Genomic DNA, 13,207 nt, shown 5'->3' with positions numbered 1-13,207 from the left:
GACCGTTCAAGGTCACTCAAGGTCATTGACCGTTCAAGGTCATTCAATGCTAATGAACGTTCGAGGTCATTGACCTTTCAAGGTCTTTCAAGGTCATTGACCTTTCAAGGTTGTTCAAGGTCATTCAAGGTCATTGACCTTTCAAGGTGATTCAAGGTCATAGACCTTTCAAGGTCATTCAAGGTCATTGAACGTTCAAGGTAATTCAAGGAAGTTGATCGTTCTAGGTCATACAAAGCTATTGACCTCTCAAGGTCATTCAAGGTCATTGAACTTTCAGGGTCACCCAAGGCTATTGATCTTTCAATGTCATTCAAGTTCATTGTCCGTACAAGGTTTTTAAAGTAATTGACCTTTCAAGGTCATTCAAGGTCATTGACCTTTCAAGGTCATTCATGGTAATTGACCTTTCAAGGTAATTCATGGTCATTGACCAATCAAGGTCATTGACCGTTCAAGGTCATTCAAGGTCATTGACCGTTGAAAGTCATTCAAGGTCATTGACATTTCAAGGTCATTCATGGTCATTAACCGTTCATGGTCACCCAAGGCTATTGATCGTTCAATGTCATTCAAGGTCATTAACCGTTCAAGGTCACCCAAGGCTATTGATCGTTCAATGTCATTCAAGGTCATTGTCGGTTGAAGGTAATTCAAAGTCATTGACTCTTCAAAGTCATTGACCCTTCAAGGTCATTGACCTTTCAAGGTCATTTAAAGTAATTGACCTTTCAAGGTCATTCAAGGTCATTGGCCGTTCAAGGTCATTCAAGGTCATTGGCCGTTCAAGCTCATTCAAGGTCATTGACCGTTCAAGGTCATTCAAGGTTATTGATCGTACAATGTCATTCAAAGTCATTGACCGTTGAAGGTAATTCAAAGTCATTGACTCTTCAAGGTCCTTCAAGATCATCGACCGGGTAAGGTCATTGAATGTCATTGACCGTTCAAGGTCATTTAAAAAATTAAATTAAAAAATAATAAAAGGTTAGTTTGGTATAAATATTCTTACTAATAAACGCTAGTTCTCTACCGGAAATGATAGAATGAAAAATTTCAGTTTTATATGAATGATCTTCTTAGAAACACGAATTCAACAGTCGAAATGAAAAAATTAAAAAAGTGAGATTGATATGAATATTTTTGTTACAAACGCAAATACACCACTCGAATTGAAAGAATTTAAAAAGTGAAATTGAATTAATATTCCTATTACAAACGCAAATTCATTTCTCAAAATGAAAACATTAAAAAAGTGAGTTTTATTTGGTTTTTCTTGTTACAAACACTAATTAACCACTCCAAATAAAAATATTAAGGTAAGTTTGGTATTACTATTTTTGTTACAAACGCGAATTCACCACTCGAAACGAAAAAATTAAAGAAGTTATATCGATATTTTGTTACAAAGGCGAATTCATTTTTAAAAACGAAAGTAATAAATAAGTGAGTATATCTTACTACAAACGCGAAGTCATCACTGGAAATGAAAAAAATAAAAAGTAACTTTGATATTAATTTTCTTGTTACAAACGCAATTTCAACTCTCGAAATGAAAATATTAAAATAAAGTGAGTTTGATGAGAATATTTTTGTAACAAACGCGTATTCACTACTCAAAATTAATAAATTTCAAAATGTGAATTTGATAGAGTTTTTCTTGTTACAAACACAAATTCACCGCTCGAAATGAAAAAATTAAGAAAGTTAATTTGTTACAAACAAGAATTCACCACTCAAAATAAAATAATTAAAAAGGTGAGTTTGATATGAATATTCTTGTTACAAACGTGAATTAACTACTAAAAATGAAAAAAATTAAAGTGTCTTTCATATGAGTTCATATGAAAATATTAAAAAAGTGAGTATTACATGTTTTTTTCTTGCTACAAACAAGAAATCAACACTCGCAAAGCAAAACTTAAAAAGTGAGATTGATCTGAATATTCTTGTTACCAAAACGAACTTTTACTCGAAATGGAAAATTAAATAATTGAGTTTGATATAGTTTTTATGTTTGAAACACGAATTCAGCTCACGAAATGACAAATTAAAAAGTGAGTTTTATATAAGAATTCTTGCAAAACACTCGAATTTGCACACGAAATGAAAAACTTTTAAAATGTGAGTTTAATATTAAGATTCTTGTTACAAACACGAATTGACCACGCGAAATGTAAAAATTAAGAAGTTTGTTTGATATGAATATTCTTGTTACAAACGTGAATTCACTACTAAAAATGAAAAAAATTAAAGTGTCTTTCATATGAGTTCATATGAAAATATTAAAAAAATGAGTATTACATGTTTTTTTCTTGCTACAAACAAGGAATCAACACTCGCAAAGCAAAACTTAAAAAGTGAGATTGATCTGAATATTCTTGTTAACAAAACGAACTTTTACTCGAAATGGAAAATTAAATAATTGAGTTTGATATAGTTTTTATGCTTGAAACACGAATTCTCCTCACGAAATTACAAATTAAAAAGTGAGTTTTATATAAGAATTCTTGCAAAACACTCGAATTTGCACACGAAATGAAAAAATTAAAAATGTGAGTTTGATATTAAGATGCTTGTTACAAACACGAATTGACCACGCGAAATGTAAAAATTAAGAAGTTTGTTTGATATGAATATTCTTGTCACAAACTTGAGTGAACAACTCGAAATGAAAAAATTAAAAAAGTGAGTGTGATATGAATATAATGGGTTGGGTTGGGTAGGTTGGATATCGGTGATAAGTTTCATTTCTAATGCTTTAATAGCTTAAAATATTCTACGACCTGTTGTCCCTTTGCGAGGTCACTGAAGGACATGAACAAAAGTCATTGAAGGTCATTGACATTTCAAGGTCATTCAAGGTCATTGACCTTTCAAGGTCATTCAAGTTCATAACCGTTCAATGTCATTAAAGGCTATTGATCGTTCAAGGTCATTCAATGTCATTGACCTTTCAAGGTCATTCAAGGTCATTGACCTCTCAAGGTCATTCAAGGTTATTTGCCCTTCAAGGTCATTGACCTTTCAAGGTCATTCAAGGTCAGTGACCGTTCAAGGGTATTCAAGGTCATTGACCGTTCAAGGTCATTCAAGGTCATTGACCGTTCAAGGTCATTCAAGGTCATTGACCGTTCAAGGTCATTCAAGGTCATTGACCGTTCAAGGTCATTCAAAGCTAATGAACGTTCGAGGTCATTGACCTATCAAGGTCATTCAAGGTCATTGACCTTTCAAGGTCATTCAATGTCATTGACCTTTCAAGGTCATTCAAGGTCATTGACCGTTCAAGGTCATTCAAGGTCGTTGATCGTTCTAGGTCATACAAAGTTATTGACCTCTCAAGGTCATTCAAGGTCATTGACCTTTCAAGGTCATTGACCTTTCAAGGTCACCCAATGCTATTGATCATTCAATGTCATTCAAGCTCATTGTCCGTTCAAGGTTTTCAAAGTCATTGACCTTTCAAGGTCATTCAAGGTCATTGACCGTTCAAAGTCATTCAAGGTCATTGACCTTTCAAGGTAATTCAAGATCATTGACCGTTCAAGGTTATTCAAGGTCATTGACCTTTCAAGGTCACCCAAGGCTATTGATCATTCAATTTCATTCAAGGTCATTGTCCGTTCAAAGTCATTCAAGGTCATTGACCTTGAATGACTTTGAACTCATGACTCATTCAAGGTCGAGGTCATTCAAGGTCATTGACCTTTCATGGTCATTCAAGGTCAATGACATTGAATGACTTTCAACGGTCAATGACCTTGAATGACCTTGAAAGGTCAATGACCTTGAAAGGTCAATGACCTTGAATGACCTTGAACGGTCAATGACCTTCAATGACCTTGAAATGTTAATGACTTTGAATGACCTTGAACGGTCAATGACCTTGATTGACCTTGAAAGGTCAATGACCTTGAATGACCTTGAAATGTCAATGACCTTGAATGACCTTGAGCTGTCAATGACCTTGAATGACTTTCAACGGTCAATGACCTTGAATGACCTTAAAAGGTCAATGACCTTGAATGACCTTCAACGGTCAATACCCTTGAATGACCTTGAAATGTCAATGACTTTGAATGACCTTGAACGATCAATGACCTTGAATGACCTTGAAAGGTCAATGACCTTGAATGACCTTGAAATGTCAATGACCTTGAATGACCTTGAAATGTCAATGACCTTGAATGACTTTGAACCATCAATGACCTTGAATAACCTCGACCTTGAATGAGTCATGAGTTCAAAGTCAATCAAGGTCAGTGACCTTTCAAGGTCAATCAAGGTCATTGACCTTTCAAGGTCATTCAAGGTCATTGACCGTTCAAGGTTATTCAAGGTCATTGACCTTTCAAGGTCACCCAAGGCTATTGATCATTCAATTTCATTCAAGGTCATTGTCCGTTCAAGGTTTTCAAAGTCATTGACCTTTCAAGGTCATTCAAGGTCATTGACCGTTCAAAGTCATTCAAGGTCATTGACACTTCAAGGTCATTCATGGTCATTAACCGTTCAAGGTCACCCAAGGCTATTGATCGTTCAATGTCATTCAAGGTCATTAACCGTTCAAGGTCACCCAAGGTTATTGATCGTTCAATGTCATTCAAGGTCATTGTCCGTTGAAGGTAAATCAAAGTCATTGACCCTTCAAGGTCATTCAAGGTCATTGACCGTTCAAGGTCATTCAAGGTTATTTACCTTTCAAGGTCATTCAAGGTCATTGACCGTACAAGGTCATTCAAGGTCATTGACCTTTCAAGGTCATTTACAGTAATTGACCTTTCAAGGTCATTCAAGGTCATTGGCCGTTCAAGGTCATTCAAGGTCATTGGCCGTTCAAGCTCATTCAAGGTCATTGACCGTTCAAGGTCATTCAAGGTTATTGATCGTACAATGTCATTCAAAGTCATTGACCGTTGAAGGTAATTCAAAGTCATTGACTCTTCAAGGTCCTTCAAGATCATTGACCGGGTAAGGTCATTGAATGTTATTGACGGTTCAAGGTCATTTAAAAAATTAAATTAAAAAATAATAAAAGGTTAGTTTGGTATAAATATTCTTACTAATAAACGCTAGTTCTCTACCGGAAATGATAGAATGAAAAATTTCAGTTTTATATGAATGATCTTCTTAGAAACACGAATTCAACAGTCGAAATGAAAAAATTAAAAAAGTGAGATTGATATGAATATTTTTGTTACAAACGCAAATACACCACTCGAATTGAAAGAATTTAAAAAGTGAAATTGAATTAATATTCCTATTACAAACGCAAATTCATTTCTCAAAATGAAAACATTAAAAAAGTGAGTTTTATTTGGTTTTTCTTGTTACAAACACTAATTAACCACTCCAAATAAAAATATTAAGGTAAGTTTGGTATTACTATTTTTGTTACAAACGCGAATTCACCACTCGAAACGAAAAAATTAAAGAAGTTATATCGATATTTTGTTACAAAGGCGAATTCATTTTTAAAAACGAAAGTAATAAATAAGTGAGTATATCTTACTACAAACGCGAAGTCATCACTGGAAATGAAAAAAATAAAAAGTAACTTTGATATTAATTTTCTTGTTACAAACGCAATTTCAACTCTCGAAATGAAAATATTAAAATAAAGTGAGTTTGATGAGAATATTTTTGTAACAAACGCGTATTCACTACTCAAAATTAATAAATTTCAAAATGTGAATTTGATAGAGTTTTTCTTGTTACAAACACAAATTCACCGCTCGAAATGAAAAAATAAAGAAAGTTAATTTGTTACAAACAAGAATTCACCACTCAAAATAAAATAATTAAAAAGGTGAGTTTGATATGAATATTCTTGTTACAAACGTGAATTAACTACTAAAAATGAAAAAAATTAAAGTGTCTTTCATATGAGTTCATATGAAAATATTAAAAAAGTGAGTATTACATGTTTTTTTCTTGCTAGAAACAAGAAATCAACACTCGCAAAGCAAAACTTAAAAAGTGAGATTGATCTGAATATTCTTGTTACCAAAACGAACTTTTACTCGAAATGGAAAATTAAATAATTGAGTTTGATATAGTTTTTATGTTTGAAACACGAATTCAGCTCACGAAATGACAAATTAAAAAGTGAGTTTTATACAAGAATTCTTGCAAAACACTCGAATTTGCACACGAAATGAAAAACTTTTAAAATGTGAGTTTAATATTAAGATTCTTGTTACAAACACGAATTGACCACGCGAAATGTAAAAATTAAGAAGTTTGTTTGATATGAATATTCTTGTTACAAACGTGAATTCACTACTAAAAATGAAAAAAATTAAAGTGTCTTTCATATGAGTTCATATGAAAATATTAAAAAAATGAGTATTACATGTTTTTTTCTTGCTACAAACAAGGAATCAACACTCGCAAAGCAAAACTTAAAAAGTGAGATTGATCTGAATATTCTTGTTAACAAAACGAACTTTTACTCGAAATGGAAAATTAAATAATTGAGTTTGATATAGTTTTTATGCTTGAAACACAAATTCTCCTCACGAAATTACAAATTAAAAAGTGAGTTTTATATAAGAATTCTTGCAAAACACTCGAATTTGCACACGAAATGAAAAAATTAAAAATGTGAGTTTGATATTAAGATGCTTGTTACAAACACGAATTCACCACGCGAAATGTAAAAATTAAGAAGTTTGTTTGATATGAATATTCTTGTCACAAACTTGAGTGAACAACTCGAAATGAAAAAATTAAAAAAGTGAGTGTGATATGAATATAATGGGTTGGGTTGGGTAGGTTGGATATCGGTGATAGTTTTAATTTCTAATGCTTTAATAGCTTAAAATATTCTACGATCTGTTGTCCCATTGCGAGGTCAATGAAGGACATGAACAAAAGTCATTGAAGGTCATTGACATTTCAAGGTCATTCAAGGTCATTGACCTTTCAAGGTCATTCAAGTTCATAACCGTTCAATGTCATTAAAGGCTATTGATCGTTCAAGGTCATTCAATGTCATTGACCTTTCAAGGTCATTCAAGGTCATTGACCTCTCAAGGTCATTCAAGGTTATTTGCCCTTCAAGGTCATTGACCTTTCAAGGTCATTCAAGGTCAGTGACCGTTCAAGGGTATTCAAGGTCATTGACCGTTCAAGGTCATTCAAGGTCATTGACCGTTCAAGGTCATTCAAGGTCATTGACCGTTCAAGGTCATTCAAGGTCATTGACCGTTCAAGGTCATTCAAAGCTAATGAACGTTCGAGGTCATTGACCTATCAAGGTCATTCAAGGTCATTGACCTTTCAAGGTCATTCAATGTCATTGACCTTTCAAGGTCATTCAAGGTCATTGACCGTTCAAGGTCATTCAAGGTCGTTGATCGTTCTAGGTCATACAAAGTTATTGACCTCTCAAGGTCATTCAAGGTCATTGACCTTTCAAGGTCACCCAATGCTATTGATCATTCAATGTCATTCAAGCTCATTGTCCGTTCAAGGTTTTCAAAGTCATTGACCTTTCAAGGTCATTCAAGGTCATTGACCGTTCAAAGTCATTCAAGGTCATTGACCTTTCAAGGTAATTCAAGATCATTGACCGTTCAAGGTTATTCAAGGTCATTGACCTTTCAAGGTCACCCAAGGCTATTGATCATTCAATTTCATTCAAGGTCATTGTCCGTTCAAAGTCATTCAAGGTCATTGACCTTGAATGACTTTGAACTCATGACTCATTCAAGGTCGAGGTCATTCAAGGTCATTGACCTTTCATGGTCATTCAAGGTCAATGACATTGAATGACTTTCAACGGTCAATGACCTTGAATGACCTTGAAAGGTCAATGACCTTGAAAGGTCAATGACCTTGAATGACCTTGAACGGTCAATGACCTTCAATGACCTTGAAATGTTAATGACTTTGAATGACCTTGAACGGTCAATGACCTTGATTGACCTTGAAAGGTCAATGACCTTGAATGACCTAGAAATGTCAATGACCTTGAATGACCTTGAGCTGTCAATGACCTTGAATGACTTTCAACGGTCAATGACCTTGAATGACCTTAAAAGGTCAATGACCTTGAATGACCTTCAACGGTCAATACCCTTGAATGACCTTGAAATGTCAATGACTTTGAACGACCTTGAACGATCAATGACCTTGAATGACCTTGAAAGGTCAATGACCTTGAATGACCTTGAAATGTCAATGACCTTGAATGACCTTGAAATGTCAATGACCTTGAATGACTTTGAACCATCAATGACCTTGAATAACCTCGACCTTGAATGAGTCATGAGTTCAAAGTCAATCAAGGTCAGTGACCTTTCAAGGTCAATCAAGGTCATTGACCTTTCAAGGTCATTCAAGGTCATTGACCGTTCAAGGTTATTCAAGGTCATTGACCTTTCAAGGTCACCCAAGGCTATTGATCATTCAATTTCATTCAAGGTCATTGTCCGTTCAAGGTTTTCAAAGTCATTGACCTTTCAAGGTCATTCAAGGTCATTGACCGTTCAAAGTCATTCAAGGTCATTGACACTTCAAGGTCATTCATGGTCATTAACCGTTCAAGGTCACCCAAGGCTATTGATCGTTCAATGTCATTCAAGGTCATTAACCGTTCAAGGTCACCCAAGGTTATTGATCGTTCAATGTCATTCAAGGTCATTGTCCGTTGAAGGTAAATCAAAGTCATTGACCCTTCAAGGTCATTCAAGGTCATTGACCGTTCAAGGTCATTCAAGGTTATTTACCTTTCAAGGTCATTCAAGGTCATTGACCGTACAAGGTCATTCAAGGTCATTGACCTTTCAAGGTCATTTACAGTAATTGACCTTTCAAGGTCATTCAAGGTCATTGGCCGTTCAAGGTCATTCAAGGTCATTGGCCGTTCAAGCTCATTCAAGGTCATTGACCGTTCAAGGTCATTCAAGGTTATTGATCGTACAATGTCATTCAAAGTCATTGACCGTTGAAGGTAATTCAAAGTCATTGACTCTTCAAGGTCCTTCAAGATCATTGACCGGGTAAGGTCATTGAATGTTATTGACGGTTCAAGGTCATTTAAAAAATTAAATTAAAAAATAATAAAAGGTTAGTTTGGTATAAATATTCTTACTAATAAACGCTAGTTCTCTACCGGAAATGATAGAATGAAAAATTTCAGTTTTATATGAATGATCTTCTTAGAAACACGAATTCAACAGTCGAAATGAAAAAATTAAAAAAGTGAGATTGATATGAATATTTTTGTTACAAACGCAAATACACCACTCGAATTGAAAGAATTTAAAAAGTGAAATTGAATTAATATTCCTATTACAAACGCAAATTCATTTCTCAAAATGAAAACATTAAAAAAGTGAGTTTTATTTGGTTTTTCTTGTTACAAACACTAATTAACCACTCCAAATAAAAATATTAAGGTAAGTTTGGTATTACTATTTTTGTTACAAACGCGAATTCACCACTCGAAACGAAAATATTAAAGAAGTTATATCGATATTTTGTTACAAAGGCGAATTCATTTTTAAAAACGAAAGTAATAAATAAGTGAGTATATCTTACTACAAACGCGAAGTCATCACTGGAAATGAAAAAAATAAAAAGTAACTTTGATATTAATTTTCTTGTTACAAACGCAATTTCAACTCTCGAAATGAAAATATTAAAATAAAGTGAGTTTGATGAGAATATTTTTGTAACAAACGCGTATTCACTACTCAAAATTAATAAATTTCAAAATGTGAATTTGATAGAGTTTTTCTTGTTACAAACACAAATTCACCGCTCGAAATGAAAAAATAAAGAAAGTTAATTTGTTACAAACAAGAATTCACCACTCAAAATAAAATAATTAAAAAGGTGAGTTTGATATGAATATTCTTGTTACAAACGTGAATTAACTACTAAAAATGAAAAAAATTAAAGTGTCTTTCATATGAGTTCATATGAAAATATTAAAAAAGTGAGTATTACATGTTTTTTTCTTGCTAGAAACAAGAAATCAACACTCGCAAAGCAAAACTTAAAAAGTGAGATTGATCTGAATATTCTTGTTACCAAAACGAACTTTTACTCGAAATGGAAAATTAAATAATTGAGTTTGATATAGTTTTTATGTTTGAAACACGAATTCAGCTCACGAAATGACAAATTAAAAAGTGAGTTTTATACAAGAATTCTTGCAAAACACTCGAATTTGCACACGAAATGAAAAACTTTTAAAATGTGAGTTTAATATTAAGATTCTTGTTACAAACACGAATTGACCACGCGAAATGTAAAAATTAAGAAGTTTGTTTGATATGAATATTCTTGTTACAAACGTGAATTCACTACTAAAAATGAAAAAAATTAAAGTGTCTTTCATATGAGTTCATATGAAAATATTAAAAAAATGAGTATTACATGTTTTTTCTTGCTACAAACAAGAAATCAACACTCGCAAAGCAAAACTTAAAAAGTGAGATTGATCTGAATATTCTTGTTAACAAAACGAACTTTTACTCGAACTGGAAAATTAAATAATTGAGTTTGATATAGTTTTTATGCTTGAAACACGAATTCTCCTCACGAAATTACAAATTAAAAAGTGAGTTTTATATAAGAATTCTTGCAAAACACTCGAATTTGCACACGAAATGAAAAAATTAAAAATGTGAGTTTGATATTAAGATGCTTGTTACAAACACGAATTCACCACGCGAAATGTAAAAATTAAGAAGTTTGTTTGATATGAATATTCTTGTCACAAACTTGAGTGAACAACTCGAAATGAAAAAATTAAAAAAGTGAGTGTGATATGAATATAATGGGTTGGGTTGGGTAGGTTGGATATCGGTGATAAGTTTCATTTCTAATGCTTTAATAGCTTAAAATATTCTACGACCTGTTGTCCCTTTGCGAGGTCACTGAAGGACATGAACAAAAGTCATTGAAGGTCATTGACATTTCAAGGTCATTCAAGGTCATTGACCTTTCAAGGTCATTCAAGTTCATAACCGTTCAATGTCATTAAAGGCTATTGATCGTTCAAGGTCATTCAATGTCATTGACCTTTCAAGGTCATTCAAGGTCATTGACCTCTCAAGGTCATTCAAGGTTATTTGCCCTTCAAGGTCATTGACCTTTCAAGGTCATTCAAGGTCAGTGACCGTTCAAGGGTATTCAAGGTCATTGACCGTTTAAGGTCATTCAAGGTCATTGACCGTTCAAGGTCATTCAAGGTCATTGACCGTTCAAGGTCATTCAAGGTCATTCAAAGCTAATGAACGTTCGAGGTCATTGACCTATCAAGGTCATTCAAGGTCATTGACCTTTCAAGGTCATTCAATGTCATTGACCTTTAAAGGTCATTCAAGGTCATTGACCGTTCAAGGTCATTCAAGGTCGTTGATCGTTCTAGGTCATACAAAGTTATTGACCTCTCAAGGTCATTCAAGGTCATTGACTTTTCAAGGTCACCCAATGCTATTGATCATTCAATGTCATTCAAGTTCATTGTCCGTTCAAGGTTTTCAAAGTCATTGACCTTTCAAGGTCATTCAAGGTCATTGACCGTTCAAAGTCATTCAAGGTCATTGACCTTTCAAGGTAATTCAAGATCATTGACCGTTCAAGGTTATTCAAGGTCATTGACCTTTCAAGGTCACCCAAGGCTATTGATCATTCAATTTCATTTAAGGTCATTGTCCGTTCAAAGTCATTCAAGGTCATTGACCTTGAATGACTTTGAACTCATGACTCATTCAAGGTCGAGGTCATTCAAGGTCATTGACCTTTCATGGTCATTCAAGGTCAATGACATTGAATGACTTTCAACGGTCAATGACCTTGAATGACCTTGAAAGGTCAATGACCATGAAAGGTCAATGACCTTGAATGACCTTGAACGGTCAATGACCTTCAATGACCTTGAAATGTTAATGACTTTGAATGACCTTGAACGGTCAATGACCTTGATTGACCTTGAAAGGTCAATGACCTTGAATGACCTAAAAATGTCAATGACCTTGAATGACCTTGAGCTGTCAATGACCTTGAATGACTTTCAACGGTCAATGACCTTGAATGACCTTAAAAGGTCAATGACCTTGAATGACCTTCAACGGTCAATACCCTTGAATGACCTTGAAATGTCAATGACTTTGAACGACCTTGAACGATCAATGACCTTGAATGACCTTGAAAGGTCAATGACCTTGATGACCTTGAAATGTCAATGACCTTGAATGACCTTGAAATGTCAATGACCTTGAATGACTTTGAACCATCAATGACCTTGAATAACCTCGACCTTGAATGAGTCATGAGTTCAAATTCAATCAAGGTCATTGACCTTTCAAGGTCAATCAAGGTCATTGACCTTTCAAGGTCATTCAAGGTCATTGACCGTTCAAGGTTATTCAAGGTCATTGACCTTTCAAGGTCACCCAAGGCTATTGATCATTCAATTTCATTCAAGGTCATTGTCCGTTCAAGGTTTTCAAAGTCATTGACCTTTCAAGGTCATTCAAGGTCATTGACCGTTCAAAGTCATTCAAGGTCATGGACCTTGAATAACTTTGAACTCATGACTTATTCAAGGTCGAGGTAATTCAAGGTCATTGACGGTTTAAAGTCATTCAAGGTCATTGACATTTCAAGGTCATTCAAGGTCATTGACCTTTCAAGGTCATTCAAGGTCATTGACCGTTCAAGGTCATTCAAGGTCATTGACATTTCAAGGTCATTCAAGGTCATTGACATTTCAAGGTCATTCAAGGTCATTGACCTTTCAAGGTCATTCAAGGTCATCTACCGTTCAAGGTCATTCAAGGTCATTGACATTTCAAGGTTATTCAAGGTCATTGACCGTTCAAGGTCATTCAAGGTCATTGACCGTTGAAAGTCATTTAAGGTCATTGACATTTCAAGGTCATTCATGGTCATTAACCGTTCAAGGTGACCTAAGGCTATAATTCGTTCAATTTAATTTAAGGTCATTAACCGTAATAGGTCACCCAAGGCTATTGATCGTTCAATGTCATTCAAGGTCATTGTCCGTTGAAGGTAATTCAAAGTCATTGACCCTTCAAGGTCATTCAAGGTCATTGACCGTTCAAGGTCATTCAAGGTTATTGATATTTGAAGGTCATTCAAGGTCATTGACCGTTCAAGGTCATTCAAGGTCCGTGACCGTTCAAGGTAATTCAAGGTCATTGACCGTTCAAGGGCATTC

The sequence above is a fragment of the Ischnura elegans genome, chromosome 4 (assembly GCF_921293095.1).
Source record: "Ischnura elegans chromosome 4, ioIscEleg1.1, whole genome shotgun sequence".
NCBI classification, from domain to species: Eukaryota; Metazoa; Arthropoda; class Insecta; order Odonata; family Coenagrionidae; genus Ischnura; species Ischnura elegans.
This window is presented reverse-complemented; position numbering follows the sequence as displayed.